General features: G+C 58.0%; 1 pseudogene; it reads right to left on the reverse strand.

Annotated features, from left to right (window-relative positions):
* Window positions 1-1,153: 1,153 nt before the first annotated feature.
* Window positions 1,154-6,574, reverse strand: LOC101563565 (annotated as a pseudogene).
* Window positions 6,575-16,575: the final 10,001 nt, after the last annotated feature.

Below are 16,575 nucleotides of genomic sequence, written 5' to 3' on the forward strand. Positions count from 1 at the left end.
GAGAGAGGGAGAGACATACAGAGAGAGGGACATACAGAGAGACACAGAGAGACAGACAGACAAAAACAGAGAGAGACAGAGACAAACTCACAGAGAGAGAGAGAGAGAGAGAGAGAGAGAGAGACAGAGACAGAGACACAGAGGCAGAGAGACAGAGAATGAGAGAGGAAGAGAAAGAGAGAGACAAGGAGCCAGAGCCACGGAGACAGAGACGCAGAGAATACCTGTGCATGTACACACACACACACACACACACACACACTCACACTCACACGCACACGCGCACACTTTGTCTCCTGCTGTGTGAAGCCTGTATCGCCTCAGGACTTCACCAGCAAGGGGCTGCCCTTAGATGTGGGCCTTCTAACCACACGACTGTGATTAAATAAACTTCTTCTCTTTATAAAATAAGCTGCCTCTGGAATTTCAATATAGTCATGAAAAATGGATCAGTGCCCTGCTCTAAAAATATAATCTCACCATCTTTGCCGTCTTTTCATTGCCAATGATCGTCTATTCCAAGTAAGCTGAGCTGTTCCCTAGTTCCTGCGTGCTGTACAATTTTGGATTGTTCCTGGAACACTTTGAATATTCTGCTGTGAGACTCTCAGCTGTGTTTGAACTTGGACACCTGTTGGTGCCTCTGCTTTAGCAAGCAGCAGACCTGGCTGAGCTCACACTCCACGCTCCACACCCCCTTCCGTGGGTCGGTCCCACGTCGGCATGGCATCCAGAGCTGTGGAGGACGCGGGGTCTGCCCGGCAGGTGTGCCACCTTGCGGGGGTCTGTGAGGTGGGGCAGCTGGGGAGGCTGGGGCCTGGGGTTCACGTGCGGCCCGCTTGCCCCACGCTCTGCCGTCTGCTTGGTGCCGTTCGGCACGTGGGTCCTGTGGCTGGAGCGGGGCCTCTGGTCACCTGCCTGATATGCGCAGCTGTCAGTGTGCCATACATGGTGTTGGGCCGCAGACAACAGGAGGAGGAGGGAGCAGGGGCATTTCTCCTGCTTCTCGGAGTCACAGGGCCACAGAGTGTTCAACAGCGAGGACTTTGACCTTCCCCTGTGCACCAGGCGACTCCTCTTCTGCACTTTTTTTTTTGTCCAGTGACCTCTGAATTTGCTCACTATTTCCCAAGGGCACCCCACTCCTGTTGCTTCAGTGTCTCAACACTTCGGTGTCACTGGTCTCAGACACTAATTTTCCATCCACGACTTTGCGACTGGTGATTCTCTGGACGGTTTGCACCAAGGCGCTGCTGCTGTCCAGCGCATCCCCGAGATTGAAATCGTCCCCATCTCCCATCTGAGGCGATCTCAGCCTCCAGGTTGACCTTGATGTCCAGCAGGGCCTCGTACTCCTGGGCCTGGTGCTGCCCCTTTGTTCATGTCTGTGTCACCTCAGACTCTGGGTGCAGCAGGACACCACTGAGTTGGTCCATCTGCATAGCGTAGCGGGCCCCCAGGTCCCTCAGGCTGATCTCCAGGCCGGTCTTCAGATTTCTCATGGACTCCAGGTCAGTCTCCAAGGACTGGGCCATGCACTTCAGCTCTGTGAGTGTCGTCTCGGCAGCTCCAACCTCAGCAGACTGCGAGGTGACTGCTGCTCTCCTCAATGTGCTGGGACCAGTACTTGTCCAGCTCTTCTGGTTCTTCTGAGCCAGCACGTCGTACTGGGCCCTGATGTCCGCCATGATCTTGCTGAGGTCCTGAGATTTGGGTGCATCCACCTCCACAGCCAACCCAGAGCCGGCAATCTGGGCTTGAAGGCCTCTGATGTCCTCCTCACGGTGCCTCTTCATGAACATCAGCTCCTCCTTCAGAGTCTCGATTGCTGTCTCCAGCTGCAGCCCAGTGATCTTGGTGTCACCGATGACCTTGTGAAGCCCGTGGACGTCGTTCTCCACGGCCTGATGCGTGGCCAGCTCTGTCTCATCCTTGACTCTAAAGTCATCAGCAGCAAGAGGAGCACTGTGAATCTGCAGGATGAGGCGGGCGTTGTCCACAGGATTAGCGGAGATCTAGCCTCCAGCTCCTCGACAGTCTTGAAGCAATGGCCCCAGCCTCTGACTGGGACCCCTTCTTCTCCAGGTGCTCCTGGATCTTGCTTTCCAGACTCCGATTTTCCGTCTCCAGGCTCCTCACTCTCTCCAGGTAGGAGGCCAGGCGGTCGTTCAGGCCCTGTGGTCTCCGCAGTCTGGATGCTGTACATGCGGGCCAGACCCTTGGCCACTCCTGCAGCCAGGCCTGTGGACGCCATGCCACCCTAGAGGATGGTGGAGTGAGACACGGAGACGCCGGTGCTGGCATAGACGCTGGCAGCGCTGCTGGCCCGCCCGACCCGTTGGCTGGGGGCCCGGACCGAGCCTGGGGACTGGTAGTTGGTGGAGAAGGTGGAGCGGGTGGTGACACTTATGCTGCCCGGGGGGAAAGCGAGAGACCAGGACTCAAGTTCGGGTCCTCCTGTGCTTGAGCCAGAATTAAAGGGCTGTTTCTGGGCTTGTGCTGTGTGTGTGTGCCAGGGCCCCCAAGGCCACCCCAGGGGACACAGGAGGAAAACTGACCTTGCTCCTTAGATTGATCTCTGAGGCTTGACTTTCTCTACTCTCCTGCTGCAGTTTGCTTTTCAGAGACCTCAAGTGAGCAGTCTGTGCCCAAGTCCAGCTGTTCCAGGTGCGCCCGGAGGACGGGGTGGTGGGGCGTGGCTCCTGCACATCCTTTGAGCGTGGAATCCTTGCCTTTGTCTGAAAAGACAACCTCACCACGTGGAATTCCAGGTTGGTGGCTTTCCCTGTCACTGTCAAGATGCTGTGTACGGTGTCCCTGCTTGCGTGACTCCCCATAAGAAGTCTGCTGCCACTAGGCTTCCTTCCCCAGATAGCATGCCTTTCCCCTCAGGGTGCTTTTGAGGTGTTCTTTCACCCCTAGGGCCAAGCAAGTCCATTGCTTGTGTCTTTATGTTTCTCTTCGTTCTTTTAAAGCTGGTTGTTGTAACTGGGGTATTGCAAGAGGAAAAATGCAACACAGGACACATATTTTATGAGATGATTTTATGATCGTCACCCCAAGAGTCATATCCAGAGAGAGTGCAGGAGATCTGCCCACACTCTAAAGATAAAGGCTCTAGCTGAGGGCCTGGATCCCATGGCGATGTCCTGCGCGGGTCCCGCTGGAGGCCTAGAGCCCCTATCAAGGGCTCCCCCAAGTCCACCTGGAGGCCCAGAGGCTGGGACAGTGCCTCATGCAAGCCTGCTTCCTGGATCTGCACTGGGAAGGCACAGAAGTTAGTGGTGGAAGCTAGAAAGCCTGTGCCGGCGGGATGAAGGATCTGCGCTTCCAGGCTGACGGGTCGGAACTGGAGCCAGGAGGCGGTGCTCAAGGCAAGAGCTAGAGCTCCCCCAAATAAGTACCACAGCCATCCTGAGCACATTGCAGTGAGGTCCAGAGCTCCTCCAGCGATGAGGAGAGCTGCCTTTCTATTAGGAAAGTCAGCGTGACAAGCTTCCTCAGGAGGCTGAGCAGTGCACAATCTTCCCCTCCGGAGCTGGGAAGCGATGCTCAAAGTGAGGAGCCAGGCTCCCCACAGTGAGCCGCAGCCATTCTCAGCAGCCAGGGCCTGAGCTCCTTTGATGACGAGAACAGCCAAGCTCATCAGGAAAGGCAGCACGACAAGGTCCTCCAGGAAAACCAACAGCTCTCTCCAGCCTCGAGACTTCTTCCTCTCCAGTTCTGCCTCTTATGCGGCGGGCAACAATCCTCAGGTGGGCCTCCCACACCCCGCACCATGCTGGTTCAGTTCAGCTGGGTGTTCAAAGTTGATCGCCAGGTGTCAACCCACCACACTGGTTACACCTGCAATCCCAGCACTCAGGGAGGCTGAGGCAGGAGGGTTGCAAGTTTGGGTCCAACCTGGGCAATTTAGTGACAGTCGAGACACCCCAATCTCAAAATAATAAAAAAAACCAGGTTGGGGATTGTGGCTCATTGCAAAGGCCGTGGGATCTATGCCCAGTACCGAGGAAAGCTTGACAGTTCTTGTCTTGAGGCCCCTTGGGCTTCTTGAGTTTGTGCCTTTAGTCAGGTTGGGATATTTTCTTCAAAAAGAAGAACAATGTCCTCGCCCCCATCCTCTCGCAATTTCTGTGACACACACGTCAGCCTGCTTGAAGCTGAGCCCGGCCACACCGATTCTATGTTAAGTTTCATAAGTATTTTCCTTGTGGAGTTTTGCTTGGAACATGTAACTTTTGTGTCTTTCCGTTCACTGATCCTTTCGTTCTCGGTGCTGAACCTGCCGTTACCTACTCGCACTGTGCTTTCCACCTCAGATATTATAGTCTGTGTGCATGTCGAGAAATAGGATTTGGGTCTTTTTGTGTTTTTCATACCTAACCTTTTGAGCGTATAGAACACAATTGTCATGACCTCCTGAAGGTCCTTGACCGCTAATTCTAACGTTGTTGTTGGTTCTGAGTCATTTCGGTTAATTTTTCATCTTATGATGGGTTGTGTCTTTACTCTTCTGTGCAAGCTAAGAAATTTTTTATTGGTTGTTGGCTTTTTAAAAATTCCTAAATTATTATTATTGTTTATGTATTTGGCACAGGGTCTTACTACACAGCTCGGACTCGTAGTGATCCTCTTGTTTTCAGCCTCCCCAGCCCTGGGATTACAGGCGTGCACCACCACATCTGGTCTCGGTGACCAGCTCAGCACACCTGGGGGCGGGTCTGGCATGCATGTGGTATCAGGGATTGAACCCTGGTCCCTATTCTTGCCTAGGCAGGTGCTTAGACCGCTGAGCTATCTCTGCGGCCCCTAAATTATTTTTTGAGCTTTGTCGTGAGATGCAGTTATGTCCTTAAAAGGACTTTTTTGATGGCTTCAGACCCTTTCAAGGCCCTGTAGGTGGGCCAGCTTGGTGTTGCGTCAGGGCCATTGATTCCTGTGGCCCAGGCACCGCTCTGAGCCCCTCCGCGGTGGGCACTGCGCTTGCCCGTGCCCTTTTGCTCACCCCTGGGGCCAGCTCCCTCATCTCGGGGGTTTTCCTGACTGTATACTCTGCTCACTGCTCTGCTGGATGTTGAAGGGGGTCCTCTGCACCCCACACTTGGCTCTGCCTCTGCAGCCACCTCCACTCAGGTGCCCTGTGCCACAGACTCCAGCTGCCCCGGGGTCCCTGGTCTTTCAGCATGGTCCCCACACTCAGGGGTCTTCAGGGTTGCACCAGGTTCCTGTCCCTACCCTGAGTCTAGAAATTCACTACCCAGAAGCTCGGCGGCCTTTGGGCTCAGCCCCATTGCCTCCCACCTCTCAGGTGTCCTGTCCGATGTCCCTTGCTTCAGTTTTTAGTTGGGACAGGGCGTCTAGTGCCTGCTGCTCTGCTTCGCCAACCTGGGTCCTGAGTTGTCCTACAGCTGTGGTAGTTGCCAAGCAGTTCCAGGTGCTGACTGGCTGAAGAAATGTCATGGGCTGGCGTGTGTGATTGGCTCGCTGGGTTGCCCATACTGGACCTGGCTCTGCTTGATGGCTAAGGGCTGAGCACATTTCTAGAAGGCCGCGTGAGCTCTCGGGGCTGACCTGTCGGCGTTGCTTCCTCAGCCCCAGAGTGCACACGCTTCATCGGTTGAAGCTGACATCTTTGTTCTGCAGTTTCAGTGTGGGGTGGGGGACTCTTCCCCAGGCTGCCCAGCGCCCAGCATCCAGCTCCTCCTGAGCCTGCCGAACCCTCCGCCCCACCCTGCGGTCCCCTGGGTGGCCCCTCCCTGGGCAGTGTGCACATGGGTGGAAGGACTTTGTCACTGGGATTCTCGTTCCTTACACGAGGCAGTAAGCAGCCTGAATGAGTGCACGAGCCTCCAAGCTGTGCCTGTGAGGACACCACGGGTCCTGGAGAGTGCTGTCGTCTCACAGAAGTTCTGAGGCAGGGCAGGCTGCAGGCATGGCACGAGAGGGCTCCAGCTCCGTCCCTCGACCCCATCTCTCTGTGCCCAGGCACCCTCCCTCATAGCTTTGGGATGGCACAGTGCCTGCCACAATGAACTGTGGTCTTGCTCATTCACATCAGTAGGAGAAGCACAAGTGGGTGGAATGATCAGAGAGTGACAGGAAGTCCCCCTGCGGGCTCCCCTGTTCCCTGTAGAACAGGACAAGTGACCTCTCCGGGCCTGGTGTGTCTGCCTGCACTGCCAGGGCAGCAGAGTGCAGCTCCCTAGGGGCGGGTGGGCCGCTCGCGTGGGGACAGGGAGCACAGGTGGAGAAGGCTGGAGACGTGCCTGAGGCACACAGCTGGTCCACTGCGGACGTCCAGGGCCTCAGGGCCCTGCTGGCCAGTGCGGTGCTCTGAGCAACCCTGGTTCCAGGCTACACCCTCTGCCTTACCTTCCCCAGCATCGCTCCTGCACTCCTGCCCGCAGTGCACGTGGAAGAGGAACCACGTCGCCCCGTCCCTTCTGCAGGGCGCCCTTCTCAGCACTGCGGCTGTCGGGCACACTTCATGCTCCATCATCCTGAGACGGGAGGTCGCGTGGGCCACTCCCTTCTCTGCACTCAACCATAGGAACACCACACTGACGATCATTCCGGCTTATGCTCAGGAGGTGGCGCAGGTGGTGGCATCCATAGCGACAGGCATGGGGGCCATGGGTGTCCCCGTGACACTAAAAGCCCGAGTGACCCAGCCCTTTCGTGGCCCTCCTGGCCCTTCCGCCGTTCCCGCTGCTCTGCCATCACCAGGAAACTTGCTGCACACGCTGAACTGTGAGCTTTGCAATGCTGTAGGTGAGAACCTGACTACTTTTCGGGTACTCAGCTGTGTCACCCCATCTGTCCCCTCTGCTCCCGCCCAGGGGTGAGTGTCTGTGGCAGGCAGAAGGCACAGGCTGCGCCCAGGAGGGCTCGGTGCAGAGGTGGCCCGCGTCGCCTCCACACTGTCTCTTCTGTCTGGGCTTGTGCAGGTCAGGGGTGGAGAAGCCCTTAGAAGGACAGTGAGGGTGCCCGACCGCCCCGGGGCTCCTGCTAAGGACATGCGGATGTGCGAGAGGAGAAAGGAGGGCATGAGGAAGAGCTGAAGCTAGGCCCGGGGCTCCTGGTGGTAAGCGTGGGGGCTGTGCCCCTGGGCGTCCCCCCGCCCCGTGAAACATCCGAGAGGGCAGCTGCCAGTTGTGCTTTCCCTGCTGCCCTGGCCTTCCACAGTACCTTCCTGGGTGTGGGGCTGGCCTCGCTGCCTCCTCTCCTGGTGAGGCCCTCAGGGTGTCTCTGAAGGAGGCTACTTGTCCCCATCTTACAAGCAAGGACACTGAGGCAGAGACATCGGGAGCCCCAGCTGGGAGGAGGAGCCGTGACCCTGGGGCCCCTGCTCCCGAGCCAAGCACAGCGAGCCCAAGCGCAGAATCAGGACACAGCCCCCCACCCCCCCAGTGCGCGGCTCTGAAGGGCCCAAGGGCTGCTCCCAGCTGGCCAAGGGCACCGCGGCTGTGGTCCTCTGCAGCCCTGCTGCTCAGCCCTGGCCTGCTCTTCCTTCCTGCAGCCAGGAGCTGCTGCTCTGCCGTTGCCCGTTGCAAATCCATCATCGTGCAGGTGTCTGGAAAAATGCAAATAAACTCAAGATTATGACTGTTTTTGTAAATAAGCTGTGCAGCAGCTCAGATCTGGTTCGGTCCGTTAGCCGGATCCGCCCAAGAGATATCGAGGCTGAAATATTTGCGTATGTGCTCACGGAACATTTATTGCAGAACTCTGGGCTCCAATAAAGCTTTTCTATAAATTATTCATTATGGAATTCAGACGCAGTGCCAGAGCCTCCCGCCCAGAGACATGGCCTTCTTTTTTTTTTAAAATGATCACCAAAGAGCTGGTCTCCGTGAGCGTCTAACAGCAGCAGCTGGCCGGTGGGGCAATTAGCAGGCAGAAGGGGGTGCTCTGCTGCGACAGTGCCGACCTTGTGAGCGCGGAAGGCTTTCTGTGCTGGTGGACACGCTCAGGTCCTCCCCTCCTGCGAGCAGCGGCTGTCACAGTGTCACTGGATCTCGCCCTCTTCCTCTGCCTGAGAGAAGGGGACACCAGTGCAGCCTCACAAACCTCCCTGCGCCTCCCCGCGGAGCTTCTGGGGTTACCCCTCCTGCTTTTCAGACAAGGAGCTCAAGGCTTGGAGAAGCTAAGGGGTGGGTGGTGTCCCTGTCTCATTCAGGTCCGGATGTCCTCACTCGCAGGATGTGTAATGGTAACCTTGTTTGGGGACAGGATCTTTAAAGGGGGTTAAAGTAAAATGAAGCTGTTAGGTGGCCCCGAAGCCAGTCCGACTGGTGTTCCTAGAGGAAGGGGACTCTTGGGCAAGAGCACTTCCAGTTAGAAGCTGTGAGGACACAGAGAGCTGGCTGTCCACAAGCCAAGGAGAGAGGTCCCAGGAGGTGCCCGCACCCCCAAGCCTTGGCCTCAGCCCCCAGCATCCCTGTGAGCCTCGGCAAAGGGTTTTGTCCCTCCAGCAAAGACGCGTGGCCATGGCCATGGCCTGAGATCTCATGTACCCGTGTGGCCACCAGGGCCTGCTGGAGCTGTGTCTTCTCCAGCTGGGGCAGGGCTGGGCCAGGCTGGGCCTCCAGAATGGCCTGCACCAGAACTTCTGCATGGGCCACGGTGGGCCTGGGTACCAAGGTGGAATCCGGCTCTGGAGGAAGCTTCGCCAGGGCACGGTGCTCCCAGAGACGCTGGACGTGACCACAGAGCTGGGCAGCCACTTCCTGTGGCGTGGCTGCCACCGGGCTGCTGCCCTCTGGGCTGTGGGAGGCAGGAGGGGGCTATGTGAGTGCTGTGAGGCAGTGGAGCCGACTTCTGGATGGCCCCTGGTCCCATACTCTCCAGCTAGCTGGCCACGATGGGCCCTGAGGCACACTGAGGCAGGAGGGCTGGCACCACCAACCCTGCTTTGCACTGCCACACTGAGACTTTGTTACGCCAGCCCCAGGATGTGGACGTGAGGAGGGCGGGATTTGAGGCCAGCCTGTCCCCGGTGGCTAGAGAAATGGGGGCTACTTTGCAGCTGGCTGGAGAGTTCTCTTTGGGGAGAGCAGGCTTGGCCGTTTCTCCCCCAAGGACCCTGCAAAGCCCTCTGGAAGTGTTTGCAGGATTAATTTCACAGCTCACATGAATAGTGAGGAAGTAAACAGGCAGGCGCCCTGGCTTACGTTGGTGCTGCACACGCAGCGCCGTCCAGCTCCTGGCCCCAGCTTGGTGGGCCTTCCTCAGGAAGGCTTGTGACTTCCTCAGGATCCCCAGGGCAGGGCATGGGCTCTGAGGGGCAGGCGGCAGGTGTGCTCCTCCCCTGGGGGAGGCAGCCCCGCCTCCGCTCCCCTGACCTTTGCTTGGGGAGCCGTCATGATTTGTATTCCGTGATTCGCGTGACCATCGGGATTTTTATATTTCCTCTCTTTGCTTTGTGAATCCCTTTTGCTCCGTGGGGAGAAGCAGGTGCTAGGCTGAGCAGAAACCAGCCCGAAAACGTGCCGCTGGCGAGGCTCACGCAGAAAGCTCCTGTGGGGTGCAGAGGGTGCCAGCCTTGGGGCCTGTGGGTCTTTGCTGCTTCTGTCCTCGCTGATTCCAGGCTGGGGCTCGAGTGTGCATGTGGCAGCTTGAGGCTGGACCAGTGCCTGCTGGGGCACGCATGGCTCCCTCCGCCCTCCCTCCTCAGCTAGCCCTGCCCTGGGTGTGGGTGCGCGTGTGTCGGCATTTTATTGTCCCTGATGCTCCCTGCTTCCATCTTGAAGGTTTGCCACAGACCCTTCTGGAACCCCCGAGCTGTCCCTGCTCTGGGCATGCTCGGGGGCTCTGTTTCTGTGGTAGCCTTTCCTTTCTCCTTCCTGTTCCTGAGACCGGCTGCGCCCAGGCACTGGTGTCTGAACTGTGTGCTTGTCCCTCCTCACCTGGCCGCTCTCACTTCCAGCCTGGACCCGCTGGGCTGTGGCCGTCCCTGGGGCCTCCCTCGGAGTGTCTGTCCGTGTTTTCTCTTCCTGGCTGCTGACCTCTGTGTGTGGCAGGACCTTGAACAGGAAAAAAGCGAGCTCTCTGACAGCAGTGACGGGAACAATGCCCTTGCTGGTGCCCTGCCGCCCTCCAAGTGGTACCTTCCGCCTCTCCAGAAGCAGGCAGCGAGCAGAGCGGGCAGGCCTTGCCCCAGGCCTTGGCGAGTGAGATGCAGGCCCAGGCCAGTGCCAGAGTCCTGCACACCTGCTCTCCTTGTGAGAGCAAGAGCGCTGGCTCTGTCCTCTGTGCCTCGCCCCACCCCTACGCGTCCCCCACCTGTCACAGGCAGGAACCAGGGCTAGTGACACCCGGGCACGCTGTCCTCCTGCCCTTCATTTAAAGACTGTAGGCAGGAGAGCGGTCTGTTCCCATCCGCCACCACCAGCTGTGCAGTACGCATGCTTGCTTGTTTGTCCCCAGGCCATGGGACCTGTGCCTTGGACCTCTGGGTGACATCAAGGGTAGGGTGCAGGGACAAGACGTCCCTCGGTTGGGCCCAGGCCCCGTCCCCGCTGGCACGCTCCTCCTGCCCGGGATGTGTGACGACTCGCCCGCCCGGGAACGCTTCCTCGCCATCTGTCTCTGAGTTAGACGATCAAGGGCCGGCAGAGGCGTCCAATTTGCAATTGTAAATTGTGTTTTCCTCCCCTCTCGCTCCACGTGTGACAGCGCTGAGGGCTGGAAGGGGCTGTCTGATGTGTGGCAGCCGGCTTCCTTCCATATGGTGCGAGCACAGCCCTGGCATCCTGCAGGGGCGGGGGACACCCTCCCAGGGGCTGGGGGTGCGGGCGCTGGCTGTGCGGCTGAGCTCTGGGCCTTCTTGGCTGCTTCTTGCCCTTGGGCTCAGCAAGGTGACCCGAGCTCCTGAGCTGAAGACTCCCTCCCGTGCATGATGCGGTTAGATAGCGCCTGCAGTGGCCCCCGACCTCTGGCCTCGCTGCCACCCTCGAGGACCCCAGCATGAGCCGTCCCACCACAACACAGGTGGGTCCTGTCACCATCTGTGTGGCGTCCTCCACACCCCAGTCCTGCTGCAGGGCCCTACATGAAGCTGCTGCCCAGGCTTTTGCCCGGCTCCGACCCTGGTGACGACGTGGTCACTGCTGAATGTAGCACTGTGGTCCTTGTCCATCCCGGGCCTCTGCCCAGGCTGGCAGTTTCCCTGGAGCCAGCAGCCAAGCTCCAGCCCTTCCCCGGAATGGAAGAGGACACAGCACTCCTGGGAGCAGGGGGCCTCACAAGAATGTGGGGGCTTTGTGCTGTCCTCCACCAGCTCCTCCCGGCTCTCACTCTCTGGGCTCCTTGTCCTCTGGTGTGGCCTCTGCTCGGTGCCCTTCCTGCGTGTCCTTCTTGACCCCGGACACACCACAGCGTTGGCCAGCTCACCGCTTTCCCATCCCCCACCATGCACGTCCTTCGCCCTGCTCATCCGGCCTGTCTGGCTGTCGGTCACCTGTCAGCCGGTCTCCTTGCTGGATAGGTGCCACAGCCTCTCTGCCTCCCCAGCACCCCTGGGCCTGCCCTGCCCAGAGTGCACCTGCAGCAGCTGCGTCTCAGCCGGCAGGTGTGACGGTGCGCACGGCTGCCAGGACCTCAGGGTCAGGAGACACCGTTGTCCGATCCATGCCCCGTCAGAGTTCTGCGTGGCACCTCCTGAGCCCTCGCTCCCTCTGCAGGGTCTTCAGTCAGCTGTCTGCTCCTCCCTGTGGGGTTGAGACCTCCTCAGCACTGTTGGTCTTGCCTGGAGGAGGAGCTACGCCACACAGCGCACACTCAGATGGAGCCGGTAGGATGAGCCGGCCAGGGCCTGGGCGGCTGGTGGGTGTCTGCAGCCCGCTGGGCGTCAGCCCTGCAGCCCGCTCCTCACAGCACCAGCACTGGGAAGTCAGGCAGGGTCGGGCACCTCACGCTTCTGGGGGTGGGCAGTATGGGGGTGACAGAGCGGTCCTAGGACCACGTGACGACCCTGAATGGCACTGTAGCGGCAACACCTGCATTCTGCGTGTCCAAATCCACAGAACGTGCAATAGCAGAAGGGATTCCTGGTGCAGACCGAGGACTGGGGAGTGGCCACCGTGGAGGTCACCTGGGGACAGGTGCCTTGCCCTCGGCGGGTGGCCGCGGGGAGGCTGCAGGGTGAGGTGTGGGGGTGGGAGCTCTCTGCTCTTCTGCTTGCTTTTAGTGGGAACCTATCGTTCTCTCAAAGATGAGGTCTATTTACCAAAGTCTCCCGGAGGTTAGGGCAGGGCCTACAATGGAAACACGAGGAAGAGGAGCTGGGAGACACCCTGGAGCAGGCTGGGGAAGGCAGAACTCCTGGGATCTCCCGAGAGGCCCAGTGGGACCGAACCAAGAGGGCGGGAGCTGGCGCCCCCTTCCGGACCCACAGGGTACTGCGCGGACCGGCCCGTCTCCTTCCTCCTCCCCCGCAGCGTTTGGGGCCCCGGGGAGCAGCCGCAGGTTGGGGTGTGGGGTATGAAATAAAAGAAATATATTCCCATCTCTCAGCTGATGGCGCTGCGCTCGGGTTACCTCTGGCCGCTGCCTTTAGCCGCCATCCGTCCGTCGGTCCACCATCTATCATCTATCTTCGATCCCTCTCTCGTCTATCTACCCATCCATCATCACTTATTTCTCGTCTGCCTGTCCATCCGTCCATCATCTGCCTACTCCATGTATCTACGTATCTATCAATCATCTGTCTGTCTATCTGTCCATCATCTCCATTTATAAGCTGCTGGAACGGCCTCAGTGTTTTCAGTGGTCTCTGCAGATGGCTAGCTGCCCACCAAGGACCTGCGCCCCCTTCCAAGCTGAAGCGTTGCTGCTGGGAATGGGCTCTTAAGGCAGGGCTCCAAGCCCCCGACACTGTCACACCTGCGTGGGCCGGGGTCCAGAGGTGTGGACCAGGCCTCCCCCGCACAGTGTGGAGGGCCCTGGGATAAGACACTTGACTTTCGACTTCCCAGCTTCATGGCTGTGGCAGCGACGTGCACCTGAGGTTGAGCTCCGCTCTCTTCCCAGGCTAGCGATAGGCGGTCCCATCCTCCTGTGACACACGCAGGGCTGTGGCAGAGTGCTGCTCCGGTCAGCCCTGCACCACAAGGACAATAGCTGAGACCCACTCATGTTTTAGGGGTGGACCCCAGCGTGACCCCAAAGCCTGCCTCTGTGTGTGCACGAGTGATCGAGCCCCCTATGATCACATAAGCTTGTGCTTGATGAATTTTGCCCTGCCTGGGATGACGTAAGCTCTGGGTGTGTCTACGGTGGGCAGGCCTCGCCAGGCGGGGCGCTCCGGAGTCAGGGGCTGATGCAAGTTATCCAATGGGATGTTTTCAGCCCATCCTGAGAACACACCTGTGTGCTAAGTCAGGAGCCTTAGGGCCTCTTTCTGTCCTTCCCTATCTCGTGACTGGACAGACAGATCCAGTAAGGACTCTGAGAAGAAGCAGCGCGGCCCTGGGCCACAGTTCAGAGAGCCCCGGGCCAGTCAGGAGACCGGCTGGATTTTACTGCAGGGAGAAGTAAGGTTCTGTTGTGCGGAGCCCTGATGTGTTTTGGGCTTGACTTGCTAGAGCAGTCGACAGTACCTTCAGTAACGGGAGGTGCACACTTGCCTCAGGGGTAACGAAACACTTCTCCTCCTGAAGGAGCAGTTTGCTATCGCAGGAAAAACAGAGCAAAGGAAAGCAGCGCAAAAACCAGAGCCAGGATACGGAGCCTGCCTCTCCTAAGGACTTCTTAGCCCGGAGCCATCAGAGGGCCACTGAAGATTTTCAGCATGAGTTCAAGCCGCAGCTCCAGTGGCCATAGCGTGGGCCAGCGTGTCAACTGCCTGGCAGTGGCACTGCCCTCTCTTACACTCAACGAGCGAGGCAGAGCCACCAGGCCTCCTGGCAGCTGCATGGCTCTGGCCAGTCTGTCTTTCTGCCTGCCTGTCTGTCTACCATCTACCTCTTCCCTATCTGTCATCTATCTATGTGTATCATCTATCATCTATCTGTCTATCCGAGAAGGCATGTGACTTCTTCCTTTGTCATCTTTCCCTTGTCAAAAACAACCATTGTTTAATTCCTATGATTTTATTTAGTGAAGTTCTATATCATTTCTAGTATCTTTAAACTATTTAAAAAAAATTCTCTTTAAAGAACAAAAAACTCCTTCTTTCCTTCAGAAATCTCTTCTAAGCCTCTCAGACCTTTGTCTTCTTTCTTAGATTTAGAAGTTTTCTTTTTCTTTCTTTTTTTTTTTTTTTCAGTGCCAAGGATCGAACTTAGGACCTTGTGCTTGCCAGGCAGGTGCGTATGCCTCTGAGCTGTCTCCACAGCAGATTTAGAGGGTTTTATGCACTGGCCTTCCGCCTTCCACGCACAGTTCCCAGGCTGCAGCGCACTTCCTGCTGGAGGGCGCTGCATTCACACACATTCTGATGGCGATGTCTCTGTCCCTGCCGCTGTGACATTCCCGTTCTCTGCTTCTTACACCATCTGCTTGTACAGGCGGTGCTGTCATCCTGCGCCATGGGCGGAAAGCTGCTGGCTGGCTTGCCTTCTGCAGACCTCCCAGGGGGACTTCTGGGTCCTCTGGTTCTCTGCAGCCCGACCGCCTGCTGGAACTCAGCAGTTTCAGCTTTTCACCTCACCTGGAAGGCAGGATTCCGTGTCTGTAATGTCTGTAGTATCTTTAATGTTGTGTGTGTGTGCATATGTGCATGTGTATGTGTGTGTGCATGTGTGCATATGCATGTGTGCGTGTGTGTGCACACGTGTGCAGTGAATGTCTTTACACAGGCAGCTGTCGACTGTTCTTAAGCAAATCTCGTGTTACCTAAGCAGTGCCTTTGCTGATCTGGTCTTGGATTTTGTAAAAGATTGTGTTGGAGCTGCCACCCCTGCCCCCTCTCCCGTCCCTCCTGCCTCTGCAGGATTCCTGGTTTCTCTCCTCCTGCATCTGCCCGGTGCAGACCCACTGTGCCAGCCCGGTGATCTGCTGTACCCCTCACGATGCCCAGCTTGCTGCATCCCTCCTGCCGCCTCCCTGGCCCTGAACTGGTGCCCCCTTCCCATCCTCCCCGCAGGGGCGCTGAATCTCTTCTATGGATGTCCTCAGGCCTCCTTCTGAGGCTGCTCTGTGCTGTCCCACTCCATCTCCCCTGTCCCTGTCCCCACAGGGACCTCACCCAGTGTCAAGGAGAACTGACCCTGGGCCCAGAAAAGAGTGGCATGCTTCACAAGGGTCTCTACAAGTGGAGGGTGGGTGGCAGCGGGGAGAGAGCTGTCACTTTGAGGTCCACCAGCTCTTGAGGGTCAGGCAGAGGGAGGTGTCTTTTTACACAGCGGGTCATGGTGGACAGATCCTCAGAAGGATAGCATGGGGGGTGCAGGAGGGGCACTAGGGGCTCTAGGGAGGGAGTACGGCAGACCTGAGCTTGCAAAGTGTGGGTGAAACCCAGCGACGGTCTCCTTGAGCAGAAGCGCTTCCCAGCATAGATCTGGTAAGTGGGGAACGCCTTCCCCATGGGCAGCAGGAAGACCTCAAAACGAAGAGCAGTTTGGGAACATGAGCTTGACCTGAGTTCTGCAGTCCCATGCCCCTGCCTGTCTATCCAGAAATGAGTGGTTTTTCATTAGAGAGGTGCTCCCCACCTCAGCATAACAGAGCAGGAGACCCTGGAAGCATGGCTGGCCTTGACCTACCCAGACTTGTTTCACCTGGCATCCTGCCTCCCTGGCCTTGGAATTCCTTTGCTCTGCCGTTGACGGCTGAGGCATCTGTTATCCGTGCTCTGGCCTGCAGAATGGATCATGTCCCACCTTCCCTGCCGCTTCTCCCTGGCCAGTCGCACCTGGAGGTCAGGGCTTGTGTGTGACTAGGCTTTGCAGAGCAGGGCTGTCTGCCTGTAGGTCCCAGGACAGGAGTGTCCATTTGGTTGAGTGAGACACAAGCTCACCATGTGCACCACTGTGAGGGGCAGGGTGAGCTCCCAGGGCCTGCAGAGGAAGGGATGCTGGGGTGGGACCGCAGGGCTGTGGTTGGAAGTGGGGGTCCAGGAGGGCAAATGTGCTTCTCACGATGGCCGGGAGGATGAGCCCTGGGTCTCCCTTGCTGTGACTGGATGTTTGTGCACAGCGTCTTGGGTGTGGCTTTTTGGTTCATTTTCTCTCTGTGTCACGTGACCTGGGCGTGCAGGGAGAGCCACAGGGAAGGACCACACACGTGTCAGGAGGGCATTCTATGGGGCCCTGGAGACAACCTGTGGGGGTTGGGGTCCATAGTCCATGCTGTGTCATAGCACGGGGCTCCCAGAGGGGGTGTCACCGGTAAAGACTCAGCCAAGAAAGGGCTCCAGCCTTGCTCAGAACATGAGGCTGGTGTGCACAAAGCTAGGCTTTGTGTTTGTGTGTGGTCAGTGTGGGGGTGTGAATGTGTGTGTACACGCATGTGTGTGCGAGCTTGTGCGTGCTTGTGAGGAGCAGCCGGCTGTTGCAATCGCGCTTCCTTCTGTCACTCACTGAGCGGCCGGGCCTGCTGTGTGCCCGTCAACGTGGATGAGGGAGGCCA

This window comes from Octodon degus, unplaced genomic scaffold (genome assembly GCF_000260255.1).
Source record: "Octodon degus isolate 3935 unplaced genomic scaffold, OctDeg1.0 scaffold00113, whole genome shotgun sequence".
Lineage (NCBI taxonomy): Eukaryota > Metazoa > Chordata > Mammalia > Rodentia > Octodontidae > Octodon > Octodon degus.